Source organism: Palaemon carinicauda, chromosome 43 (assembly GCF_036898095.1).
Source record: "Palaemon carinicauda isolate YSFRI2023 chromosome 43, ASM3689809v2, whole genome shotgun sequence".
Taxonomy (NCBI): domain Eukaryota; kingdom Metazoa; phylum Arthropoda; class Malacostraca; order Decapoda; family Palaemonidae; genus Palaemon; species Palaemon carinicauda.
In genome coordinates, this window is record NC_090767.1 from 26,305,825 (window position 1) to 26,331,551 (window position 25,727).

The 25,727-nt window shown below is 41.7% G+C and overlaps 1 long non-coding RNA gene across 1 annotated transcript; it reads right to left on the reverse strand.

Annotated features, from left to right (window-relative positions):
• Nucleotides 1-681: 681 nt before the first annotated feature.
• LOC137633973 (uncharacterized) lies at nucleotides 682-22,647 on the reverse strand. Its single transcript, XR_011042391.1, has 3 exons — nucleotides 22,574-22,647; nucleotides 10,285-10,449; nucleotides 682-1,188 (listed from the first exon to the last, which is right to left on the reverse strand). It is a non-coding gene; the product is annotated as an uncharacterized lncRNA (long non-coding RNA).
• Nucleotides 22,648-25,727: the final 3,080 nt, after the last annotated feature.

A 25,727-nucleotide genomic window follows, 5' to 3' on the forward strand; every position in this document is an offset into this window, starting at 1 on the left:
AACACATAAACATGAAAAAAAAATCAATAATATACGGCAATTCCTTACTACGTAGTAAATTTTTACAAATATTGAAAAAAAAACAGAAATTGGCAACCGCAGTTAAATACCCAATATACCAATAACTACGTCGTATCTGACAAAAACAAAATCACGCATGGGTAGCCAGATCATCTAGACACACTTTCCAACATTAAAAAAGCAAAAGTTTTACGACACTATTTCGCAATATCTTACGGAAAAATGACTTGGCAAAAAAATTAAAAAAAATTAAAAAGGGACACTCGCGGTAAAATGCCCGACATTCTAATATACGACATCTCAGATAAAAAAAAAGACATGCACGTGTTAGCCCAACCATCAAGGCACACTTTCTAACACATAAACATGAAAAAAAAATGAATAATATACGGCAATTCCTTACTACGTAGTAATTTTTACAAATATTGAAAAAAAAACAGAAATTGGTAACCGCAGTTAAATACCCAATATACCAATAACTACGTCGTATCTGACAAAAACAAAGTCATGCATGGGTAGCCAGATCATCTAGACACACTTTCCAACACTAAACAAGCAAAAGTTTTACGACACTATTTGGCAATATCTTACGTAAAAATGACTTGGCAAAAAAATGAAAAAAAATGAAAAAGGGGCACTCGCGGTAAAATGGTCCTCGTGGTGATGAACGACATTTTAACTAAAAAAAAAAACATGCACATGGTAGCCAAACAATCCACCAAGACTTTCCACAACTGATAACCTATACAAGTTGCACCATTCTACGACAATTTCATAATACGTAATAACTTTGATAATTATGCAAACTACCTCAGAAGGGTAAACTCGGACGCGAACGACCCCGATGCGTCTCAGAAATCGGGGAAGGAGTACAGCTACAGCAATGCACATCTGGACACTACTAGAGCGTGTAGGGGAGACACTTCCTGCAGGTCGATCACCCACAAATTCAGTCACAGGGGTGAGTCACGTGAGAAAAACCTGTTTTTTTTTGACGCTCGGGGTCGCAAACGACCCACCGTACCTATCCAGGGTTAAGACTCTTTGAGTTGACTGAGGGCTTCGTAAGACCATATCATCACATTTACTGACTTAGGCACTTGCAAAGCCCTCTTGAATTCTTGCTATAGATTCTCTCTCTCGCACCAATTACTGAAGGAAGATTCTCTGCAATAAAAGAGAAAAGTTATCAAATGGTCTCAACCTTTGATTAAAGATAAATAAAATATTTACAATATTCATCATTGGTCTGATAGGAGGAAGAACAGCTTGCTTTGTTAAGTAATAATTCAAATAAGTACGGCATTACTTAAGTAGTACAGGTCATTTTACTGTTTACTATGAATAGGGCACTTAAATTTAGCTCTTCTTGCCCATACAAAACAAGAGAAATAATTTTGATTATTCCATACATTAGTTCTTTCTTCTACTCTCTCAAAATGGCAGACTCGAAAAATTCTTCAGATTCAAACATTTATATATTTTGTATATTACAAATAAAATTACTCTGGTTAAAATGAAACTATGAAATAGAAGTTTTTAAATAAACCATCAGTGATATTCTGCAAATTATTAATGTACATTTATACAGTATATCTTTTCTAAAACACTAAAATCCTATGTTAGTTCTTTAATCATAAAATGTATCTTAATATATTTTAAGTATTAATAACTTATATAATAAACTGCAAGAGTATTTTATACCAAATGATAGATTGATTTTATTAAATAACACATTTTTGAGACAAAACGGAAACAAAATCATATTCAAATTTCCCTGGAGATTTCCACCCGATACTTCTCTCCCTCTCTCTCTCTCTCTCTCTCTCTCTCTACAATGAAATTAGAATCAATATTTATGTGGCGAGAAGGATATATGAACCTGGGATTGTAATATAGAAAATGTTAAATTTATTTTAAATGTATTTTATAAAGAAGGAATTTATAATATGTCCACTAACTCAGTGTATGAATATCACGCCAACCAAAAACAATGGACATTAGACAGTAGAAACCTACGTGTCTAACGAATAAGGAGATCATCGTCATGTTTCCCTTAAGAAGAACTTATTATTATCTGGACAAGATTTACTAAACACGATGCCATAATATTTTATAATAAATAACAAATGCAGATTCAATGTAAGACCTTTGAATAACTTGCAAAACATTAGTCACAGAGGGCCATTTCACTCTCTCCGTTACTCTTTTCAACGTGTCTGTTGGAAAAGCAGGATGCTTTAGCCCAGGGGCTCCAACAGACAATAGCCCAATGAGGAAAAGAAACAAGGAAAAATTAAATATTCTAAGAACAGTAACATTAAAAATATCAAATTTGGAAATAATTAGTATTTTTCCTAACATACAGACCAGGAGCTACTAATAAAAGGGTATTACTTTCGGCGTAGCTGAAAGACTAACCATGATAATTGGAGTGGGGGATAACTACCCCATCCGCTAGTTAGCGAGTGGGGGTTGGGGTAGGGTGGCTACACCGCTCACGCACACCTGTCGGCTGAATAACTACTTTGCTTTATGGCAGGACTTCTCGGGGGACAGGGTGGCAGGCCAATTTGTATAAATAGCTCCAGCTTTGTATGTTAGGAAAAATAAAAATGATTTCAAAATTTGATATTTGTTCTGACACAGACAAACCTTCGCTATTTATAATAGGGTGACTTACTCTTAGGAGGGAGGAAGTCCTCACCAACTGGCCTTGGTCACGACCCGGGGGCCTCTCTATTGATCGAAAGTAGAAGGGACCCTACCCTCGCTAAAATCAAGTGCCGATATGAGGTAATGCACTGATAGCGGCCTGCAGAAGCTTGTGTGTGAGTGGAACTAACAGTGTGGCTTGTCTTTAACATAGGAACTCGAGTACAACACCTATTGTTCTTATAGACTTACCCAATACCCTCCCTCTAAAAGGTATTGGGGATGTAACAAAGTATTCTTCTATACTTAGGAGGCACAAGGGAAATGGGTCTTACCTGCAGCAAGGCGAGGTCATTTATGCTGAGGCTTGCGGAGCTGTTTTCACCAGAGGGGAGAAGGTGAAAGGAAGAAAGGAGCCAGGCATTCTTACTCATTCACCCCAGACTAATTTGGGTAACCTCAGCCCTCAATCCTCTGCTACTTGTATAAATAGCTCCAGCTTTGTATGTTAGGAAAAATAAAAATGATTTCCAAATTTGATATTTGTTCTGACACAGACAAACCTTCGCTATTTATAATAGGGTGACTTACTCTTAGGAGGGAGGAAGTCCTCACCAACTGGCCTTGGTCACGACCCGGGGGCCTCTCTATTGATCGAAAGTAGAAGGGACCCTACCCTCGCTAAAATCTAGTGCCGATATGAGGTAATGCACTGATAGCGGCCTGCAGAAGCTTGTGTGTGAGTGGAACTAACAGTGTGGCTTGTCTTTAACATAGGAACTCGAGTACAACACCTATTGTTCTTATAGACTTACCCAATACCCTCCCTCTAAAAGGTATTGGGGATGTAACAAAGTATTCTTCTATACTTAGGAGGCACAAGGGAAATGGGTCTTACCTGCAGCAAGGCGAGGTCATTTATGCTGAGGCTTGCGGAGCTGTTTTCACCAGAGGGGAGAAGGTGAAAGGAAGAAAGGAGCCAGGCATTCTTACTCATTCACCCCAGACTAATTTGGGTAACCTCAGCCCTCAATCCTCTGCTACTTGTCCATCAAGGAGCCTGAGGTGTTTAAATCATTTGTTGTGCGACCACCACTGGACCAATGGAAAAGGTCTCCATGTTCTTGTGGGTTACGTCTTTGCAGGTAGTGGGTCGTGAAGGTCGACTGACTCTTCCACATGCCCACTTGAAAGTATCTACACCACAGTAGTTTCTTGAACGCCAGGGACGTGGTAACGCCAGTGACGTTACGAGCTCTGGGTCTTAGGATGGAGGAGGGTCTAGATTAAGAGTAACCTCAATTGCCTTCCGATCCCAGAGGAGAAGGAAAACATTGAGGTCCTCCCCTTGACCTTCCCCGTGCTGGTCAACAGTGCAGACACATGGGGGCGAGCTGGTATCATTCTTTTAAGGTAACCCCACAGACTCCTCACTCGGTAAAACCCCAGTTGATGGATTTACGGTTACCGAACGAAGACTCTATATTCGAAATGGGCAGCACCTAGGGTACAGCACACTCAAATTTGAGTCTTGGCAATCCACTCAGGGACACCGCTGAGGATTACTTCTCCCCGTCTCCTAGGGTAGGAAACATCAGAGGTTGGATCATACAACACACTAACTCTCTTGGTCAAAAGCCCAGGTAAATAAAAAGGGCGTCTTCCGTGAAAGGAAGCGATCTGCTGCTGGGCCTAAGGTTCATAGAGAGGGGCCTTCAGAGACTGAAGGATCCAAACCGCGTTCCCAGGAGGAGGTTGAGATCCGACGGGGGACAAGTTATCTCAAACTTGCATAAGCAAAGGCACCGATGGGAGAGAATCCCCTTCCAGACATCAGTCACAAAGGACCGAACACTTCGCCTGGAAGACCGACGCTGAAAAGTGTCCGAGGTGCCAAGACATCTTTTCCGTAACCTGTTGCAAAAGGCCTCTCTGAGAGGGGTGGTGTAGGATCGTCCCAGGCGAGAAGTCGAAGCAGAGCTACAGCTCAGGAAAGCGTTAGCATGTGGTGGCTGCTTGGAAGATCGTGCCGTGCAGGAAGATCCCTCAGAACTCCGTCAGGGGCTGCAAAAGGTCTGGGAACCATTCTGCGTGATGCCATAGCGAAGCTATTGGAGTCATTGATAAGATCCTGCTTATCCTGACTGGGCTGAGGACTTTTTCACCAGACCGAATGGGGGGGGGGGGGAAACAAGGTACACCTCTAGGCTGCCCCATTGATCTTGGAATACATCTTGTTTGAGGTCCTGGGGAACGGTCGAGTGGGAGCCTGAAGATCAGAGCCGCTGCGAGCATAACCCCAGTCGGGGACCCAACAAAGTTAAGACTTTGTTGGATACAAGATGATTCGAAGACACTAGGAGCCCACTATCTCAGTGGTTTTGCAAGCACATTCCTATACCAGGAATGACGCGAGCAGATGGGGGAAACAAGTTGTCCTCTGTCCATCTGAGGCTTCGTACTGCTAGATGGTTCTCTAAGAGAGGTGAATGCTGGTACCTTTCTGAATCAGGCCAACAGACGAGGATGGAATGATATGGCATATGACCCCGGCCGCCCTCTCTCTTTTGATGCATTACAGAGAGCATCAGGTTCAGAGGGAAGACGAGAAGCCAGGCCTCTTTGCAGAAGCTCTTGTCTGCCACCCATCAACCGCGGATTGTCCAGCGGTGAGTGCATAGCAATAAACACACCTTGAGGTGATGTTGAGACGTGTAACTAATTGCACGTTCTTGCAACGAAGGGGAACAGCCTATTCTTCCTCCAACTGCCATTAATCCAGTGTGGTTGGCCGAATAAGACCAATACCAAACGGTAAACCAGTTAATCAGTACAGCTTATGTTATGATAGCGAATCTCCATAGGGATCGCTTTCCGGACAAGAGACTGTAGGGTAATCACCAAACACATCCAACCAAACCCTAGAGGAGATTGAGACATATCTTCAATCTATTGTTGGGTGGGTCAAGAGCATAAGTCTACTACGGAGTAGTAACACCCAACTGTGCGCATGACAAGCATACATGCGTAGTTTGACTTAAAAGTCATGTCCGGAACTCAGTTGGAGTTGGAAACATTTGTAACGGAGGTTTCCCGTTCTAAGGACAAAGAAAACGTTCGTACTTCTCCGTCTCCGATTGGTAAACTAGCATTTATATTAGATGTTCCCTACTAGGGAACAGATATGCTTATGAGAAGTTTCCAGCTATAGCCATTGTAGGAGACTAAGACTTCCGATCGGGGGAAAGGAAAAAATGCCTATAAGAAGGCAGAATGTAAATGCCGTTGTATGTCTGGTTACAGGGAAGTAGCCAAGTAATGTACTGAATAACCTGGTTTCAGCATGGGATATAAAAATACAAGTTAATAGAACATAGTTCTAACTGGAAGATGTATATAGCTCTTATTGGCAGAAAGATCGTTTGCACGCATATAGTCCATTTGCGCTAGCGCATGCGTATTCTCTGCCTCCAGGAAACGCTTGCAACGAATCCGGTTGCGGGAATACTGTATATGCGATGAATCGCAACATTATTGCAAGAAAGAATTTTGATCGTAGACTAACTAATATTTTCTTGAATGAGAGCGAATATGTTCTCAAACAAAATATACAGTTACAGTGGCGATCATTTCCCCTTTGGTTTACCCCTCCTCTGTATGTGAGGGGCTAGCCAGGGTTCATTACACAGAAACGGATGTCTGTTTACCTGTGGGCGGGGTTTGAAACATTCTTAACGTAATGAAAAGATGCCCACGCTATTGCTATCGTTCTTCAACCTGAGCTAACAATGCTCCTTCGGGACAAATTGTTCGAAACAATAACCCTGTAAGGATAGAATAAAAAAAAGTCTCGGAAGACTATTGTGTAAAAAGGCAGGTCGTTATACCCAGGGTACAATGACGGGGGAGGCTGCCTTCATCAAACGGTAGAACCGAATTTAAGACAATAACCTCGCGGTTTTGTCTTGGCTAGAGTGCATGCTCAGGGAAGGCTTACGGCCTTCATGAAGTTTTAACACCCATTGAAGTTTTGTAAAAAAAAAACTTCTCAGGAACGAGTCTCCCGAAAAAGGGTGAAGTCTCGTATGTGGGGGTTTGCTTCAAGAAAGCCAGACAAAATTGCCATCGAGCGCTTACCGAAAGGGGTTGCCATCGAACGCTTTCTCAATAGTGAGAAAACTACCGTCTAAAACAGGCAAGGCCTACCAGGGGAAATGAACTGCAATGTAAAGAATTTTTCATTCCCCGCTCATTTCCATCTGCTAACCAAACCACTCGAAGTGGGAAGGTGGAGGAAAGATGACGGTGGTTCATTCGAAAACGAAAGGATCGGTGCTGGCGAAACCAGACTAGCTGATATGAATAATCAGCTGGGAGTGTAGAGTGACGTAACAAGTCACACCTTTGGAAGACCCCTCCCGTAGAGGGGGGGAGAGTCGACCATAGAGTTTTCAGAAAACTCTGAATCGTGGAAACAGAGAGATTCGGATGAGAACCTAGGGGTTCAGAATCTATTTGTGAATTCCTTTCTCATGACCTTAAGGAATGTTGTGTCGAGAACCTGCAGGAACTCTGTCGCTGATTCATAAGAGTAAAGCTCTTGATGACGATGGGCGTGCGCGAACAATTCACGGGATGACAGTTCGAAAACTCTGTCATGAGAGTAAACCTCTTGTGCACTCGTGAACACTTCGCGCAACGAGAATCCGAAAACTCTGTCATATAAGTAAGGCTATGGTCACGAGAACCCAAAGGTTCAGCATGAACGGCGTTGTGAGACCCCGAAGGGTCATAAGAGTAGTTCGTGCACTTCAACCGATTGCGTGCGCGCCAAGTTGGTCGTGCGCTCCAATCCGATCGTGTGCGTGCGCCATTATGGTTGTGTGCTCCTATCCGATCATGCGCGCTAAAATGGTCGTGCGCTCTTGCGTCGGAAGGGAGCTCGTGCGCGCACTTTTTTCGCGCTCGTGGAGCGCATGAGGTTGTTCGCGCACCTGGCGCGCATAAGGTTGCCTGCGCGCAGTGTGTTGTTCGCGCACATGGCGCGCCACAGGATGTTCGAGACCATGGTGAGCAACAAGATGTTCGCGCATATGGCGCGCATTTGGCCCTGCGCGCGAGAGCTCTCAGGTTGGTGAGAGAACTCACTGCTACGCTCACCTGAAGGTTCACGATAGCTTATGTTGTGTGAGCGCGAACGATCAACACAACAAGAGTTTAGAAACTCTGTCATAAAAAGAATGACTCAGGTCACGAGAACCGAAAAGATCAGCGTGAACTGTGTTGCGCAAACCCGAAGGGTCAGCGCAATGAGAAACCGAAGTTTCCCTGTCACTAAACACCGAAGTGTCGGAGTGACTAAAGTTACGAGAGCCCTAGGGTTCCACGTAACTGATGTTACGAGACCCCAAAGGGTCAGCGTAACAAGAAATCGCAGTTTCCCTGTCACAACACACCGGAGTGTCAGAGTGACTAAAGTTACGAGAGCCCAACGGTTCTGCAAACTATGTTACGAGACCCCAAAGGATCAGCGTAACGAGGAATCGAGGTTCCTCTGTCACGAGACCCCGAAAGGTCGGCGTGATTGATGGCACACATTCCCAAAGGCTCAATGTAACCATCGTTACGAGAGCCCGAAGGTTCAGCGTAACTGAAACCCGAAGGTTCAGCGTAACTGAAACCCGAAGGTTTCGAGCAGTCCCGAAGGACTCCTACTGTCATGAGAACCAGCAGGATCAGCATGACGCGAGCTCGAAGGCTCAAACGACCACGCCAGCCCAAAAGGGTGATCAAACGAGACCCCAAAGGATCAAAGAGAACCAGCATGTCCAAGATAACACCTCCGCATAAGAGGTTTGTTGTCCCGAAGGAGAAAGTCGCTTAGAGAAGGCTCTCGCTCCGCCCCTGAAGGAGAACCATAAGCGTAGGGATAACCTGCTTCGGAGAAAGCTCTGCCACCGCCCCTGGTGGATCAGCAAGCTCCTACAAGTTATTTCTCCCGAACGAGAGGGAAGTTCTCCCGAAGGAGATCGCCTAAGACAAGCTTTCTCCCAGCTCTATGGGAATATAGCATGGGCGTAAAATATCTCTGGCGAACGATGGGAATATAGCATGGGCGTAAAATATCTCTGGCGAACGATGGGAATATAGCATGGGCGTAAAATATCTCTGGCGAACGAGGGAGAAGTCCTCCTGAAGGAGGACATTGCCAAAGACAAGCTTTCTCCCAGCTCTATGGGAAAAAAGCATAGGCGTAAAAAATCTCTCGCGAACGAGAGAAATCCTCCCCCAAGAGGACATAGCCCAAGTAAAGCTTTATCCCAGCTCTATGGGGAAAAAAGCATAGGTGTAAACAAAAATCACTTTCTCTCTCTCTCGCTCGAGAGAGAGAGAGAAGTTCCCCTCGAAGGAGGAACATCAAGTTGAAGGTTGACAGCGAATGCTACCTCGTAATGAGGGCAGTTCACGAGCTACCACATGTGTACTACGTCACTGTTACCTGTGAAAAAAGGAAGTTGTTATCAATTACAATTCATGCTTCGTTGCACAAAATACACTATTCGGGGAATAAGTCACCTTCCTTTTAAGATAATTCCTCGAAAGGGAGCTGAACTGTTACAAACTTTAATTCTGTAATGAACAAACACACGGCAGTATTGAGAACCTGCCGAAAGACAACCACCTTACGGCGGAGGCAGTTGGATACGATGTCAACAGCACTAAAGTTACCCGTATCTAACAACGTATATTTCCATTTATACATATATATACACTCGGGAAAAAAAAAAAAAATAATCAAGGCCAGTCTTTGCGGGAGAAGGACAGCATGTCGGTCCTCTATCAAGCCAAAAAGTAAAGTGGTTACTCAGACGAGAGGTGTGCGTGAGCGGGGTAGCCAGTCTACCCCACCCCGGATGGGGTAGTTATCCCACACTAAAATTATCATGGCTCGTCTTTCAGTTGCGCCGAAAGTAATACCCTATTATAAAAAGCGAAGGTTTGTATCTGTGTCGGAACAATTAATATTTCCTATATAAACTATTAAAAACTTAACATAAGAGGAAGAGCAATGAGAAAGAAGTGTGTGCCCGAGAGTACTCTTAAGAAAGAGAACTGTGACATAATATAAAAGTATTTTATCAATTGTAATTAAGAGGTTGTTAATTAACACATGTTGCATTTTCTAAGTATGAAAATATTTTGATCGAGTAATGAACTTTAAGATCAATCGACCAAATGAAATAAATTCCTCGGGACCTTTGCTGGTCATTTTATACAATACCAGGACAAGAAACAAGACTGGCGTTACGTTATAACCAGCAAGACGAGTTTGTAATGAAAGAGATAATTTATCCTTATCTATCTTCTTTAATAACAGTTACTATTTCTCAAAAAGACATTAACATGTTTCTTAACCCCTTGCTAGTAATGTTTTCTTACAAACCGTTTCTCGGGATCTACTGTGTAAGTTAGGCGACCTTTGTACTGTATATAAATGAGAAAAAATAAAATAGTCTATATCTTAAGACTGACAATTTGTCAAAGATTATCAAATGATATAAAGGATCCAGCGAGATTATTTCGATACACATTAACCGAGAGACAAACCTTTATATAGCTGTAAAAACTGTTTGGACAGAAAGTGCACTATCCCGCTGGGGGAGCCGAAGGGTGAGGCTCGGAGAGAGAAGAATAGACCCTTCTCCCAACGGAGACTTATTACAGGGCGCCTACATTGGCTCTGTCCTCGACTCATCCTGCATCGTAGGTCACCTGCCAAATGAAAATATGTAATGAATTGCATTTTTTGAATTATTTCAGGAACTGATACAATTTGATTAACTAGTATAAAATAAGTCATATTGGTGTCATCTAATCAATTTAAAAACATATATTTAAAGAATCCAGAAAATCACTAATATTAACCATAAGTGAATCGGCAAATACATTTTATATACAAATAAATTGACTTCCGTTTACATGACTGTTTTGCTAACTTACAAAAATCAAGTTATCATAAGAACAAATATAAAAACTACAGATATATAATTATATCAAACTATCAAGTGTTGCTTTTTAAAACTAGAAGGGCACTCAGTAGAGTGCAGACCTCCGCCGCGGCACCTTATTTCTCGACCTTGACCTTAACATGTATTAAGGCCGATTCACACGACCCGTTTTCTTTCCGACAGGCTGGCCGTCGGTTAACCGGCGTCTAGCTTTCTTACTTGTATTCAAATGCAACTGTTCACACGACCCGTTAGGCAGACGGCGGCCCTCGGACGTCAGCCGTCCGAGTCGGCCCGGCTTTCTTTCCAAGAAACCTCGTCCGGTTTGACGTCCGTTAGCCATCCGTCGCAACCAACGGGTGGATGATGTTTTGTGTGAACGAGGACCTGTATCGCACCCGTTCGTTTTGTGGCCTACAACCCCGACTTTTCTCATAGTATAGTCATAGAAATTAGTTAGTTTGTTGTTGACACCATGTATGAGAGGTTGATTGAACCTTTTCAAGGGTATGAGGAGATATTTGACATGGCAAACAAGATGTATAGAAATAATTTACATAAATAAAAGATATGGAAAATGACTGGAGAGGCATTAAAGAAAACAGGTGAATTTATCATCATTCTAATATTCTTGGCTGTGCATAAAGTATAATGAAGTTGCCTCACTTATTTTATTAACAAAGTTATCAACCAACATCTTATAGTGTCAAAATCATCGTAATTTACTCGATGTTCACGTGACAGATTCTAAGTATACAATGAAAACCGAGCGCTGGTAAACGGATACGGAACGCCTCGTGTGAATGTACAACATTTTGACGGAGGTTAGCCACCACCCAGCCTGTCGGAAAGAAAACGGGTCGTGTGAATCGGCCTTTAATTGGCATGGATTTCAATACACTTAAATTTGAACCAAGTTTGAAGTCTCTCTGAGAAAGATGTCTAAACTTACGAAAGATTACGTGAATTGGACATTTTGCTCGACTGTGACCTTGACCTTGACCTTTCAAAATTTAATAATTTCCAGCTATTTACATAACAGTTAATCCCTGCCAGTTTCATTACTCTATGATTAAAATTGTGGCCAGGAAGCTGTTCACAAACAAACATAACTTCCTTCCAAGATTGGTGGCGGTGGTAAATATAAAAATGAATTATTGGAAAAATTGATTAAACTTTAAAAATTGCTTTTTAAAATTACAAAGCCTAATTGTCTAACGACTATTGAGTCTTAGCTTACAATGCACCAACTCATTAAAATATTGCATTAAAACTCGCACAACAGTATTAATGAATAAAAATCCCTTCTGGCCTGGTTTTATAGACTCCTGGATGCAGATAACTATTAACAAATAATGAATACTTACTAATAGACTTTTCCCCATTTTAAAAAATGCTATTTTTACAGATTATAATACAATAGATCTAAACCCTTCAAAAAAAAAAACAGTTCGCATTTGCGAATGTTCAATTTGCCTAACTCTATCACTAAAAAACTGTTAGATTACAATCAAAGTTCTTATATACATAAAACACTTTGGTATATTTCTATGTCTTTTTACCCGTCTGGTTTCATTTAATAAAATGTAATACACTTTTAAACTTGAAATGTAGAATGAATTATATCACAAGTCATTTGTATTTTCCCTAACTTTACAAAGTAACGTTCTTTAGTAAGAATATGTCTAAAAATTGACTGAACTTCAGCTGTCAATATACGAGATGTCGTTAGTTACTGGCCCATATTAAGCTTGAGATTCAAGCTTTAATCTTAAGCTTAAGGCTTTCATCTAAGGCTTGCAGTTGAAGAGGAAAATGGACCTTAAAACTCAGGTTTGAATAATTATGAAAATGACAAATTACTTTTAAAATTTGAGATTTATTCCTACGCTAATATCAAAACCCGTTCTTTAATCGGAGACTTATTAACCTTAGGTAGGAGAAATTTCCTACGACCATACTGGATGGTTTAAAATCAAGGGATGTGAATAGTCTCGGACATGATAAACGAGATGGAGTACTTTTGGCGTTCTTATACCCCATACTGACAATCCTACGCTACTCCTCCCATGAAGCCAAACAAACATATTGTCAAGTCTCGAGACTCTTCGATAGATTTGCCATCCTGAGTTTCTGTTTCCTTCTACCTCCTCTATGGAAGGAGTGCTGTGAAGAAACTGGTAATGGAATCAGGCGAATGAGTTCCCTGGCGATTCAAATGTGACAAACGGCAGAGACAAGAGTGTACGCTCTAATCCATGTTCCAGATCTTGCGGTTCTCCAGGTTTCGCGTCTCAGTAAGCGATTGTAATGTGGTTCCCCATCGTGATAACCTTTTAAAAGGTTCCTGATAGCAGTAACTAACTTGGGTAACTGACTAACTTTTGCAATAGCAGCGGATTGCCTTGCAATAGTAGCAGCGGATAGCCGATGCAAAGAGAAAATGCTGATCAAGAAAAGCAAGGGAAACTTGTCTTGTAAGGAGCAAACACAATCAGAATCTTGCCCTAAAGACGAAACACAAAATTGAAGGGCACACGGATACCTTGCGCTAGTGACGCTAACATCTCGTAACCTGTACACACAATGAGAATGGTCCCAGTTTGTTTTCTCTCTCCCTAAAGTTGGAGTCATTGTGCAAGAAAGGAAGAGAATGGAACAGTCCTTATCCCTACTGGTAGTGTGCTAACTCCCCTTTGTGACATACAACACAGGGAGTAAGTATGTAATTAGGTGTATCTCATACCAACATGTATAGTATTTTCAAGGAAAATATGTTCTCGGTGCGTGTTCTCTCGCCTTGAGAAGCCACATGGAGTGCAAATAGATGGGCGTTCACATGCTAAGCGGAGAGCAATAGTCAAAATCAGCACCACGTGCACCCGGTGAATAGCAAATGCGAACGGAACAGTGCACAACAAGGAGAATACTATATTCAAAGTTCTTAGAACGCACACTAAACGTAAAGTGCGCGCATCCAGGTGAGTATACACTCACGGGAGAATGTTTGTTAACAGGTGGTTACTCAAAGTGCGGGCAGGCTTAAGCGATGCGTAGTTTTACGTCCTATGACAATTTTTCTCAGAAGGCAGAATTACGAGAACTCTGAGATACTCCAATCTGACCAAGAATCTTTGCCAACCGCTATCCCTACCTCGAACCTCTACAATATCTATTTCTCAAGGACACAACAGAGGGGCATTAGGTCAAAAAATGCCTCTATGGAAGGGGTACCAGTTTGCAAATTGGCTAATTTCAGCCAGTCATAAAAATTTTATTTTTATTAGTAAAATAAATTTTTGAATATACTTACCCGATAATCATGTAGCTGTCAACTCCGTTGCCCGACAGAATTCTATGGAGGGATACGCCAGCTATCACAATACTAGAAGGGGGTGTACTTACCAGCGCCACCTGTGGCCAGGTACTATAGTACTTCTTGTTGACACCTCCTCAATTTTTCCTCGGTCCACTGGTTCTCTATGGGGAGGAAGGGAGGGTCAATTAAATCATGATTATCGGGTAAGTATATTCAAAAATTTATTTTACTAATAAAAATAACATTTTTCAATATTAAACTTACCCGATAATCATGTAGCTGATTCACACCCAGGGGGGTGGGTGAAAACCAGTGTACAAGATTAAAGGATAGCTAAGTATCCCATATTTCATATAACAGTTATCTCAAATAACAATGAAATAATAAGTACCTGGTAAGGAAGTCGAATTGAACCGTTACTCTGCCTCTTTTTTAAGTTCGTCTTCCTTACTGAGCGCAGCGTTCCTCTTGGAGGCTGAATCAACTCAAAGGTGCTAAAGTATATAGGGCTGCAACCCCTACTAAAGGACCTCTACACAACCTCTAACCCAGGCGCTTCTCAAGAATGAATTGACCACCCGCCAAATCAAAAGGATGCGGAAGGCTTCTTAGCCTACCGTAACAACCATAAAAACAACAATAAAAGCATTCAAGAGAAAGGTTAAAAAAGGTTATGGGATTAAGGGAATGTAGTGGCTGAGCCCTCACCTACTACTGCACTCGCTGCTACGAATGGTCCCAGGGTGTAGCAGTTCTCGTAAAGAGACTGGACATCTTTAAGATAAAATGATGCAAACACTGACTTAGTCCTCCAATAGGTTGCATCCATTATGCTCTGCAGAGAACGGTTTTTATTAAAGGCCATCGAAGTAGCTACGGCTCTTACTTCGTGGGTCCTTACCTTCAGCAATGCAAGGTCTTCCTCCTTTAAGTGAGAATGGGCTTCTCTAATCAGAAGCCTTATATAATACGAAACCCCGTTCTTGGACATGGGCCTCGAAGGTTTCTTGATGGCACACCATAAGGCTTCTGACTGTCCTCGAATAGGTTTAGACCTATTAAGATAATACTTGAGAGCTCTGACAGGGCAAAGAACTCTCTCTAGCTCGTTACCTACCATGTTGGAGAGGCTAGGTATTTCAAACGATCTAGGCCAAGGACGTGAAGGAAGTTCATTCTTAGCTAAGAATCCGAGCTGAAAAGAACATGTTGCAGATTCGGTCGTGAAACCAATGTTCTTGCTGAAGGCATGAACCTCACTGACTCTCTTAGCTGTTGCAAGGCAGACGAGAAAAAGAGTCTTGAGGGTAAGGTCCTTGAAGGAAGCTGACTGGAGAGGTTCGAACCTAGGTGACATAAGGAACCTTAAGACTACGTCTAGGTTCCAGCCTGGAGTGGATAGACGACGCTCTTTAGAAGTCTCAAAAGACTTAAGGATGTCTTGAAGGTCCTTGTTGGAAGAAAGGTCCAAACCTCTGTGGCGGAGAACTGAAGCCAACATACTCCTGTACCCTTTAACGTAGGGGCTGAAAGGGATCTCTCATTCCTAAGATGTAATAGGAAGTCAGCTATTTGGGTCACAGAGGTATTGGTAGAGGATACTGCATTGGCTCTACACCAGCTCCGGAAGACTTCCCACTTAGATTGGTAGACTCTACGAGTGGAAACCCTTCTTGCTCTGGCAATCGCGCTGGCTGCCTCCTTCGAAAAGCCTCTAGCTCTAGCGAATCTTTCGACAGTCTGAAGGCAGTCAGCCAAAGAGCGTGGAGGTTTGGGTGCAACCTGTCTACGTGAGGTTGACGTAGAAGGTCCACTCTTAGAGGGAGAGTCCTGGGGACGTCGACTAGCCATTGAAGTACCTCTGTGAACCATTCTCTTGCAGGCCAAAGGGGAGCAACCAGCGTCAGCCGTGTCCCTTCGTGCGAGATGAACTTCTGAAGGACTTTGTTTATTATCTTGAACGGTGGAAATGCGTAAAGGTCGAGATGGGACCAGTTCAGCAGAAAAGCATCCACATGAACTGCTGCTGGGTCTGGAACTGGGGAACAGTACAGCGGAAGTCTCTTGGTCATGGAGGTGGCAAACAGATCTATGGTAGGCTGACCCCACAAGGTCCAAAGTCTGTTGCACACACTCTTGTGGAGGGTCCATTCCGTGGGAATGACCTGATCCCTTCTGCTTAGGCGATCTGCTGAGACGTTCATGTTGCCCTGAATGAACCTCGTGACTAAAGTGAGGTTTTGACTTCTTGACCAAATGAGGAGGTCCCTTGCGATCTCGTATAGGCTCCTCGAATGGGTCCCTCCTTGCTTGGAGATGTAAGCCAAGGCTGTGGTGTTGTCTGAGTTCACCTCCACCACCTTGCCTAGCAAGAGGGACTTGAAGTTCAGCAGGGCTAAATGAACTGCTAGTAGCTCCTTGCAGTTGATGTGGAGCGTTCCCTGTTCCTCGTTCCACGTTCCCGAGCATTCCTGTCCGTTCAATGTCGCACCCCAGCCCGAGTCCGATGCATATGAGAAGAGATGAAGATTGGGGGTCTGAATAGCCAACGATAGGCCCTCCCTGAGAAGGAGATTGGTCTTCCACCACAAGAGAGTGGTCTTCATCTCTTTGGTGACTGGGATAGAGACTGCTTCGAGAGTCAAACCCTTGTCCCAATGAGCTGCAAGATGGAATTGAAGAGGGCGGAGGTGGAGTCTCCCTAGCTCGACGAACAGGGCCAGCGATGAAAGGGTCCCTGTGAGACTCATCCACTGTCTCACCGAGCAACTGCTCCTCTTCAGCATGCTCATGATGCAATCTAGGGCTTGGCTTATCCTTGGGGCCGATGGAAAAGCCCGAAAATCCTGACTCCGAATCTCCATTCCCAGGTACACAATGGATTGGGAGGGAATGAGCTGAGACTTTTCTATGTTGACTAACAGACCCAGTTCTTTGATTAAGTCCAAAGTCCAGTTGAGGCTCTCCAGACAGCGACGACTCGTGGAGGCTCTCAACAGCCAGTCGTCTAAGTAAAGGGAGGCTCTGATGTCCGATAAGTGGAGGAACTTTGCTATATTCCTCATCAGATGCGTAAACACCATAGGAGCTGTGCTTAGGCCAAAACACAGGGCTTGGAATTGGTAGACAACCTTTCCAAAAACGAATCTCAGGAAAGGTTGGGAGTCTGGATGAATAGGAACGTGAAAGTATGCATCTTTCAGGTCCAACGAGACCATCCAGTCCTCCTGCCTGACCGCTGCTAGGACCGACTTCGTCGTCTCCATCGTGAACGTCTGCTTGGTGACATACGCATTGAGCGCGCTGACGTCCAGCACCGGTCTCCAACCTCCTGTCTTCTTGGCCACCAGAAAGAGACGGTTGTAGAAGCCCGGGGATTGATGGTCCCGGACTATAACCACTGCCTTCTTCTGTACAAGGAGCGACACCTCCTGGTGCAACGCTAGCCTCTTGTCCTCTTCTTTGTAGTTGGGAGAGAGGTTGATGGGAGATGTGGTCAGAGGGGGTTTGTGGCAGAATGGTATCCTGTAACCCTCCCTCAGCCAACTGACAGACTGGGCGTCTGCACCTCTCTTTTCCCAGGCTTGCCAGAAGATCTTGAGTCTGGCTCCTACTGCTGTCTGGAGATGAGGAGAGTCAGTTTTTTCCTTTAGAAGCCTTGGAACTTTTCCTAGACTTGCTCCTGGAAGAGTCTGGATGGGAGCTTCCTCGGCTGGGGGCTCTACCACGAAAGGGCGGTATGAACCTCGTAGCAGGAGTATCAGCCACTGGGGTGCGATAAGTCCTGGGGACTGAGGTAGCAACCTTAGTCTTATGAGCCGATGAGGCCACAAGATCATGTGTGTCCTTTTGTATCAGGGCAGCAGACAAGTCCTTAACAAGCTCTTCGGGAAAAAGGAACTTCGAGAGCGGAGCGAAAAGGAGTTGAGACCTTTGACAAGGTGTGATGCTGGAGGAAAGGAAGGTACAAAGCTGCTCCCTTTTCTTAAGAACCCCTGACACAAACATCGAAGCAAGCTCGCCAGATCCATCTCTAATGGCCTTATCCATGCAGGACATTAAGAGCATGGCAGAATCCTTGTCCGCAGGGGAGGTCTTCTTGCTGAGGGCCCCCAGGCACCAGTCTAGGAAGTTGAACATCTCAAATGCTCTAAAAACACCCTTCAGGAAGTGATCAAGGTCTGAGAAGGTCCAGCAAACCTTAGAGCGCCTCATAGCTGTTCTACGAGGAGAGTCTACCAGACTTGAGAAGTCAGCCTGGGCAGAGGCAGGTACTCCCAAGCCTGGTTCCTCTCCTGTGGCATACCAAACGCCCGCTTTAGAAGTGAGCTTAGTCGGAGGAAACATGAACGAAGTCTTTCCAAGTTGTTGCTTAGACTGCAACCACTCCCCTAAAATCCTTAACGCTCTCTTAGAGGACCTTGCTAAGACGAGCTTAGTATAAGTAGACTTAGCTGGCTGCATGCCCAGCGAAAACTCAGATGGCGGAGAGCGGGGGATAGCAGAGACAAAGTGGTCTGGGTATACCTCCCTAAAAAGAGCCAAGACCTTACGAAAGTCAATAGAAGGTGGAGAAGACTTGGATTCATCCACGTCTGATGAGGGATCCAGGTGTGCAGCCTCATCATCAGACACCTCATCACCAGAGTGTAGCGAAGAGATCGGTAAGGTATGCTGAACAGCAGAGTCAGCACGAGCTGGAACAACAATATTTGTGGTTTCCTCTTCAAGACTCTGTTGAGGGAACACCTGAGGCTCAGTCTGCAAAGGCTGATCAAAAGAAGTAGCAGAAGGTAGGCGCATGGGTGGAGGAGGCTGACTCCTGGCATGAGTGTCTGAACTCAAGGGTTGCGCTTGCTGAGTGGTTGGCGGATGCGCAGTAGCAAGTTCCTGAGGAACGAGTTGAGGTTCCTGAGGTGTGAGCTGTGAGCGATGAGGTAGTGGCTGCGCAGAACGCAGTAATTGTCTCGCGAGTTGAGGTTCCTGAGGCGCAAGGCTAAGGTGTTGAGGTGCTTGCCTTGAGGAGGGTTGAGCTCGCTGCAGCGAGAGCTGAGGAGACTGACTCATGGATGGGAGAGGTTGTTGTACCTCAAGAGAGTGTTGCCTCACTGGTGGAACTGCAAGTGGAAGCGGAGGAAGTAAGGTATAAGCTTCCTGTTCCCATTGCTGAGGTTGCCTTGAGGAAGGCGGAGGGAGCTGCACACCACTGGAAACAGTAAACTCAGAACGTGGTAAGGTATCCTGAGGAGCCTCAACATCGTACGCCTGGCAGGCAGTACTGCGGTCAGGCGGAGCGATCGCAGGAGGAGGTGTAACCTTCTCAGCCTGACACTCACTCATCAAGACCGCAAGTTGTGACTGCATGGACTGCAGTAGAGTCAACTTGGGGTCGGCAGACACTAAGGTCTGCTGAGGTAAAGCCTTAACAGCAGAGATCTGTTGCGGCAGAACCTTACTCCTCTTAGGCGGAGTGCATTCAACTGATGACTGCGGCGAGTCAGAGCTGATCCAATGACTGCAGCCCGGTTGAGTTCTTGAGGACTGGACTCTGCGTTTGAGTGGTCTTGAGACCTGAGTCCAGCGTTTCTTCCCTGACAATTGATCAGCAGACGAGTAAAAGACGGGCTCAATCGTCTGCAGGTGGGAGTGACGGTCTCTGGAAGACACGCCCGCAACCACCGAGGATACTTCTGTGCGCCGATCAAGGCCTGCCGAACCCTTTTGCCCTTCGACATTGCTTCTCCCCTGGGCTTGGGAGCTTGCAAGAGGTCCCGGACTGGGAGGACGACTGGCACGCACAGAAGTATCCTCACGCACCACACTGACACTGACACTAGCACTTGGCACTGCACTAACACTAGCACTCGTCACAGCACTGGCACTAATACCACCCACTGTACTCTTGACCTTAAGTTCCTTGCTTCGGCCATAAGAGACTTATGATCACTAACCACTGACTCTACTTTGTCACCTAAGGCCTGAATGGCACGCAAAACAACAGACATATCAGGCTGAGGGCAAATAGTAGGTTCGGGGGTAGCCACTACAGGGGTAGGAAAAGGTAGGGGATCATGAGGTGAGGAAAAAAGTGAAGAGTGAGAAGAACTCCTCCTAACTCTCCCTCTCTCTAACTTAGTTGAATACTTAAGAAGACGGACAAAATCAAGTTCCGAAAGTCCGGCGCATTCCTCACATCGATTTTCTAACTGACAGGGCCTTTCCCTACAGTCAGAACAAGCGGTGTGAGGATCTACCGAGGCCTTCGGAATACGCCTATTACAAGACCTACATCGTCTATGGGTGGGGGCTTGTGAAATGTCAGCCATCTTGAATCAAAAGAGTTAGCCAAATGGGGTTTCAAAATCAAGCAAAAGATCGTTAACCGTTAATCAGGACTAAATAATAGCTATCTAAGCTAATATAGAAGTTTTCCAGTAAAGCGACAGCCGAAATCTGAGAGAAATACTTCACCAAAAGCCGTGAAAATACTCCAAGATCATAAGCGTATCCCAGAACGTCTTGCCGGAAGCACGACAGAGGAAAAATTGAGGAGGTGTCAACAAGAAGTACTATAGTACCTGGCCACAGGTGGCGCTGGTAAGTACACCCCCTTCTAGTATTGTGATAGCTGGCGTATCCCTCCATAGAATTCTGTCGGGCAACGGAGTTGACAGCTACATGATTATCGGGTAAGTTTAATATTGAAAAAAACCTTGTGCATCAGACGAGTGTGTCCAATAGGTAGCCGACAAAGCAAATCGGTTGCAGCTTCCTTTACCTCTCTCTCTGCCTCTTCATTTATGAGCAGGTTTGTCGGTATCCCGCAAAACTTAATTTGTATACCTGCTAGACCCCATCATAATTGAATTGTTATACCTCTCAGTCCAATAATAATGAGCACTCTAAAATCTTAAAAACTCAAGGGTTACTAGAATTAAAACCTTTGAAATTTCGTAGGAGACTCCTTACATCACAAAATATTGTAAAATTGGCCCCACTTCCTATAAGGTTATTTATGTCCATAGGAGTCAGGATGCCATTAAGTTCGGTGGTAAATATAGACACATTTGGAGCCTTTAAACCAAAACAGTTTCTATTAGCAGGTTAAATATACAATACAATAAGATGTACAAAGTTTTTTCATCTTTAATTTATTTAATCATCATTATCATTACTTGCTAAGCTACAACCCTAGTTGGAAACGCAGGATGCTACAAGACCTAGGGCCACGATAGGGAACAAAAGCCTAGTGAAGAAGGAAGGAAAGTAATGAACAATTCTGTAAAGAGTTTTAAGAACAATAATGACATTATAAGCGATATATTAACATTATCTACAAGAAATAATAAAAATAGGCAGTGCCCCAGAAAACTAAGTGTATGGATTAGAGAGCTTCCCTTCCCGATAGACAGTCACAGACGACACGTCATTATATAGTTTGACAGCCGAGTTCACGCTATGAAAAAAACATTGCCTTTCTATATCTGTAGGAACAAATATATATTAATCATGATTATTTCAGCCAGGCAGATTTTTCCCAATTGTTATTGAAAACTCTAAGAAAAGTATGTTGTGTCTAGTTTTGCTAGCAGTACCAGCCGAACTTGGTCGAGTCCCTTGTCAGGCTGGGAGAAGAGTAGAGAGGAAACCTCCCCTTTTTCTTTCATTTGTTAGATGTCAGCTAACCCCCAAAATTGGGGAAGTGCCTTGGTAAATAAATATATAGTTTTGCTGCTTAAATATACACCCAAAATACTGAATGAACAACGCACATACAAACAAACTTCTCAAACCAAATACAGTGCTTGTACCAAGCAAACTTTCTGTTCAAATCTACGAAGGCAGTAGATGGCACAAGAAGGGCTTGCAGAGAGTAATACCAAAATCTCAAGCTTTTGAAAAATGCTGAACAAATTATAAAATTTCAAAAATTCCATATAGTTGAGGCTGGAAATACGTTAATTAAATTAAGAGTTTTTAATAACTCATAAGTCCTTCAACATCAGGCAAGATAAAAGTCTTCAGCAAAGATATAACAGGAGTCTTTGCCAAAGGTAAGACCCTCAATTACTGGGGTAGGTTAGGTAAGGGAAGAAATGATCTGCCATTGACATATTTGGTAGTTACAATAAAATTGATATATTAACTTATGATAATCTAAAACTACATACATAATTCCATGAATTTCCAGCAATTGCCTGGATCATGGAATTTGAATCATATAATAGAATCATGAAGGCCAGTCTCTGCCACTACGAAAATATGTGAAAATCTAAAATTGGGGTTAAGTAAATAACACAATCTATAACTCAAGTAACAGATTCTGATATGGACCTTAACATGACCTTCCTAATTGACCTTTATACAATATGAATACTAAAATAACCTTGAATTATAAATGAATATATTTGTATGTAGGCTATAGCATGAAACACGGTACTGTCACTGGAAGCCGGTTCAAAAACTCTTAAATCTATATTTTCCAAATAAATTCTGAGAGTGCCACTCTTAATTATATATCAAAATAGCTATAAAGTTATATAGATTGACCTCTGACACTAATACTTACAGAAAAGTCACTTTAAAAGGCACAAAAATTAAATAAAACTTGTGAACGATGAGTTGGATGTATCACTCCGTCTGCCATATTGAATTAGCCATGTTGTTATGAAGATAAATATACCTAAACAAACGAAACTTCCCCTAAAATAGGGGCTAATTTTCTCCCTAGCATTCATCAACACAAGCTAAATTCAGACTATGTATATATTTCTGTTCTTTCTAGTTATATTATAAAATTTAATTAATATTATAAATTACACTTTTTTGTAACAACAGACAATAAAATTTGCTTAAATCATCAAACTGTTATTTTTACTATAAAATTTCCCCGAATTTTCTCCCTAGCATTCATCAACACAATTTAAATTCTGCATTATATATATTTCTGTGCCTTACAGTTATATTATAGAATTTAATTACTTTCAGGAACTAAATTTTAGTAACCATAAACAATAAAATATTTTCTTTAAACCATCAAACTGGTTCAGAAAATTTGTCCCCAAAATCACTAGATTTTTTTACTATTTTGGAATAATTCCCCTAAATGTAGACGCCATGATCTAAGTGACAACAAGCTTAAATACAAAATATCCAATTAAATCATACATAAATTAAATTTAAAACCCTTAATTAAACCATATAATTATTAAATTTCATTAATATTATGATAATTTCATAATAATTGATCATGTTTTTATACACATTTTACGCTCGGCACCTAAAAAATTTTCATGGACATGGCGATGGTATCGCCTCCTATTGAGTGTAAAAACAACTAATTTTTTAACCGTTAACTTTTCTATTATATAGCTATTGTATAAACTTTAAATTTATGCTTATAAAATATTATTTTTATTAAATATTATATTAATAAACTAAAAAAATTGTTTATAAATAGTATTTTATACCAATAATTCTCTATTTATCAAATAAATGATATATTAAAGGTACATTGCAAATATTAGTTGGTAATGCAAAAAATCAGCTGATTTTTAGCAAGAACACGTGGTCAAAATGAAAAAGATTATATGAATAAAAGATAGTGAAAATTTCAATAAAATTCCCTTAGATTTTATCAAAGTTTAATTCTAATCAAGAAAATTTGTTGAAAAGTCTGTATATTTTTCATAATTTGGAATAATTAGGATATTTTGTTAGTGTTTAAATTTGGCGCCAAGATATTAAGTGAAAATAATGGCTTTGACGTAGGTTATTTAGAGTTAAAATAACCGTGGACAATAATAGATATTTAAAAGGTAATTGTCAACTTCTTATGTAAACAATGGCAAATTACCTTTAATATCTCGCAAATATTTGGCAAAAAATTACACAGCTTTAAAAAATAAATATATATTAGTTTGTTTGTCGTCTTAATATATAAATAAACTATTGAAATTATATAAAAAATAAATATGCTTTAAAAGAGTAACTAGAAACTCAGGCTTAATCCTTATCTAATTTAGAACTATCATTTCAAAGTTAAATTCTTTATATTTAAAATATATTTTTATCAAAATTAACTGTAAAATTTAAAAAATTGCATAATTAATATATAAAAATGGGTATATTTTCTTTATTATTTGTAAAAAAAAAATCAAAGTTTGAAGGTATTTTTCTAAATTTTTCTGGTAAAATATGAAACAAAGACTTTTCTTCTTTTTCCAATTCTTTTAAGGAAAAAACCTTTACAATTTTTATTTTTACATTTGATTAAAATCAATCAAATTTTATCATAATAATTTTATCTGCTATTTCATCTGGATTTATTATGAATGATTAAAATTGAAATATCTTTTTTTGCGTATTTAAGTTTATAGATAAAAATCTCCCAACAATTTTCAATTTAATTTGCTTGGGTCGCCAATACTAGGTTGGTTTCCTGTGAGTGACCAGATAAAAGTCTCCCACCATCACCAATCTGCATTTGGTCAGCTTGGTGATAAAATTGGCCAAACCATAGACACACAGAGAGAGAGAGAGAGAGAGAGAGAGAGAGAGAGAGATCTATGTAGCCGTTTCTAGTCCACTGCAGGACAAAGACCTCAGACTTGTCCTTATTCATGGCTGTAGTTTGGCCAACTACGGATTGGTGATGGTGGGAGACCTTCTCTCTGACCGTTGGAAAAGCAGGATGCTATATGCCCACGGGTGGCTCCAACAAGGAAAAAAATAGCCCAGTGAGGAAAGGAAATAAATAAAGTACGAGAGAAGTCATGAAGAATTAAACTATTTTAAGAACAAAAACAACATTAAAACAAATCTATTATATGTAAACCATAAACTTAAAAAAAAGGAAGACAAATAAGATAAAATAGCGTACCTGAGTGTTGTACCCTTTAGCCAGAGAACACTATCCCAAGACGGTGGAAAACCATGGTTCAGAGAATAACAACAACAAGAACAAGAACAACAATAATACTACTACTTCTACTACTACTACTACTACTACTACTACTACTACTACTACTACTACTAATAATAATAATAATAATAATAATAATAATAATAATTTCCTCTAAATGTTGCGAAAGCAAATCATGGCGAAGTACATTCCACATTATAAAGTAATACCACAAGAATGTACAGTACAGTAGAGTACATCACATGAGATTTATAGTACATAAAAGTAGTTTGGCAATGTGCTTAAATGGCCACCTATCTAAAATTGTCGAATTTGAATGGCAAATGGAAGTTGCGAAGAAGAAGAAGAAGAAGAAACACTCAAAGAGAATTTGAATACGTTTAATCGGGAATAAACAATGGAACAGCAATAATTATATATATCAAGAAATGACAGAATTCTCGAATAAAAATTATATATTTCAGGGAGACAATAATAAGAGAGAGAGAGAGAGAGAGAGAGAGAGAGAGAGAGAGAGAGAGAGAGAGAGAGAGAAAATCAGCCAGCAAATGACCGATGGTAACACAAGGGCGAAAACATCTTTCTTTAGGACAGCCACATACCTCTCTCTCTCTCTCTCTCTCTCTCTCTCTCTCTCTCTCTCTCTCTCATGAACAAAAACTTCTTAGAAATGTGTGTATGTGTGTGTATATAGAAATCACGAAATCTAACGTGAATAACACATGAAATATGTATAATTGCATGAACAAATGCATGTATAAATGCGTGAATTATCGAGACAAACTGAGTCGTTTACCAA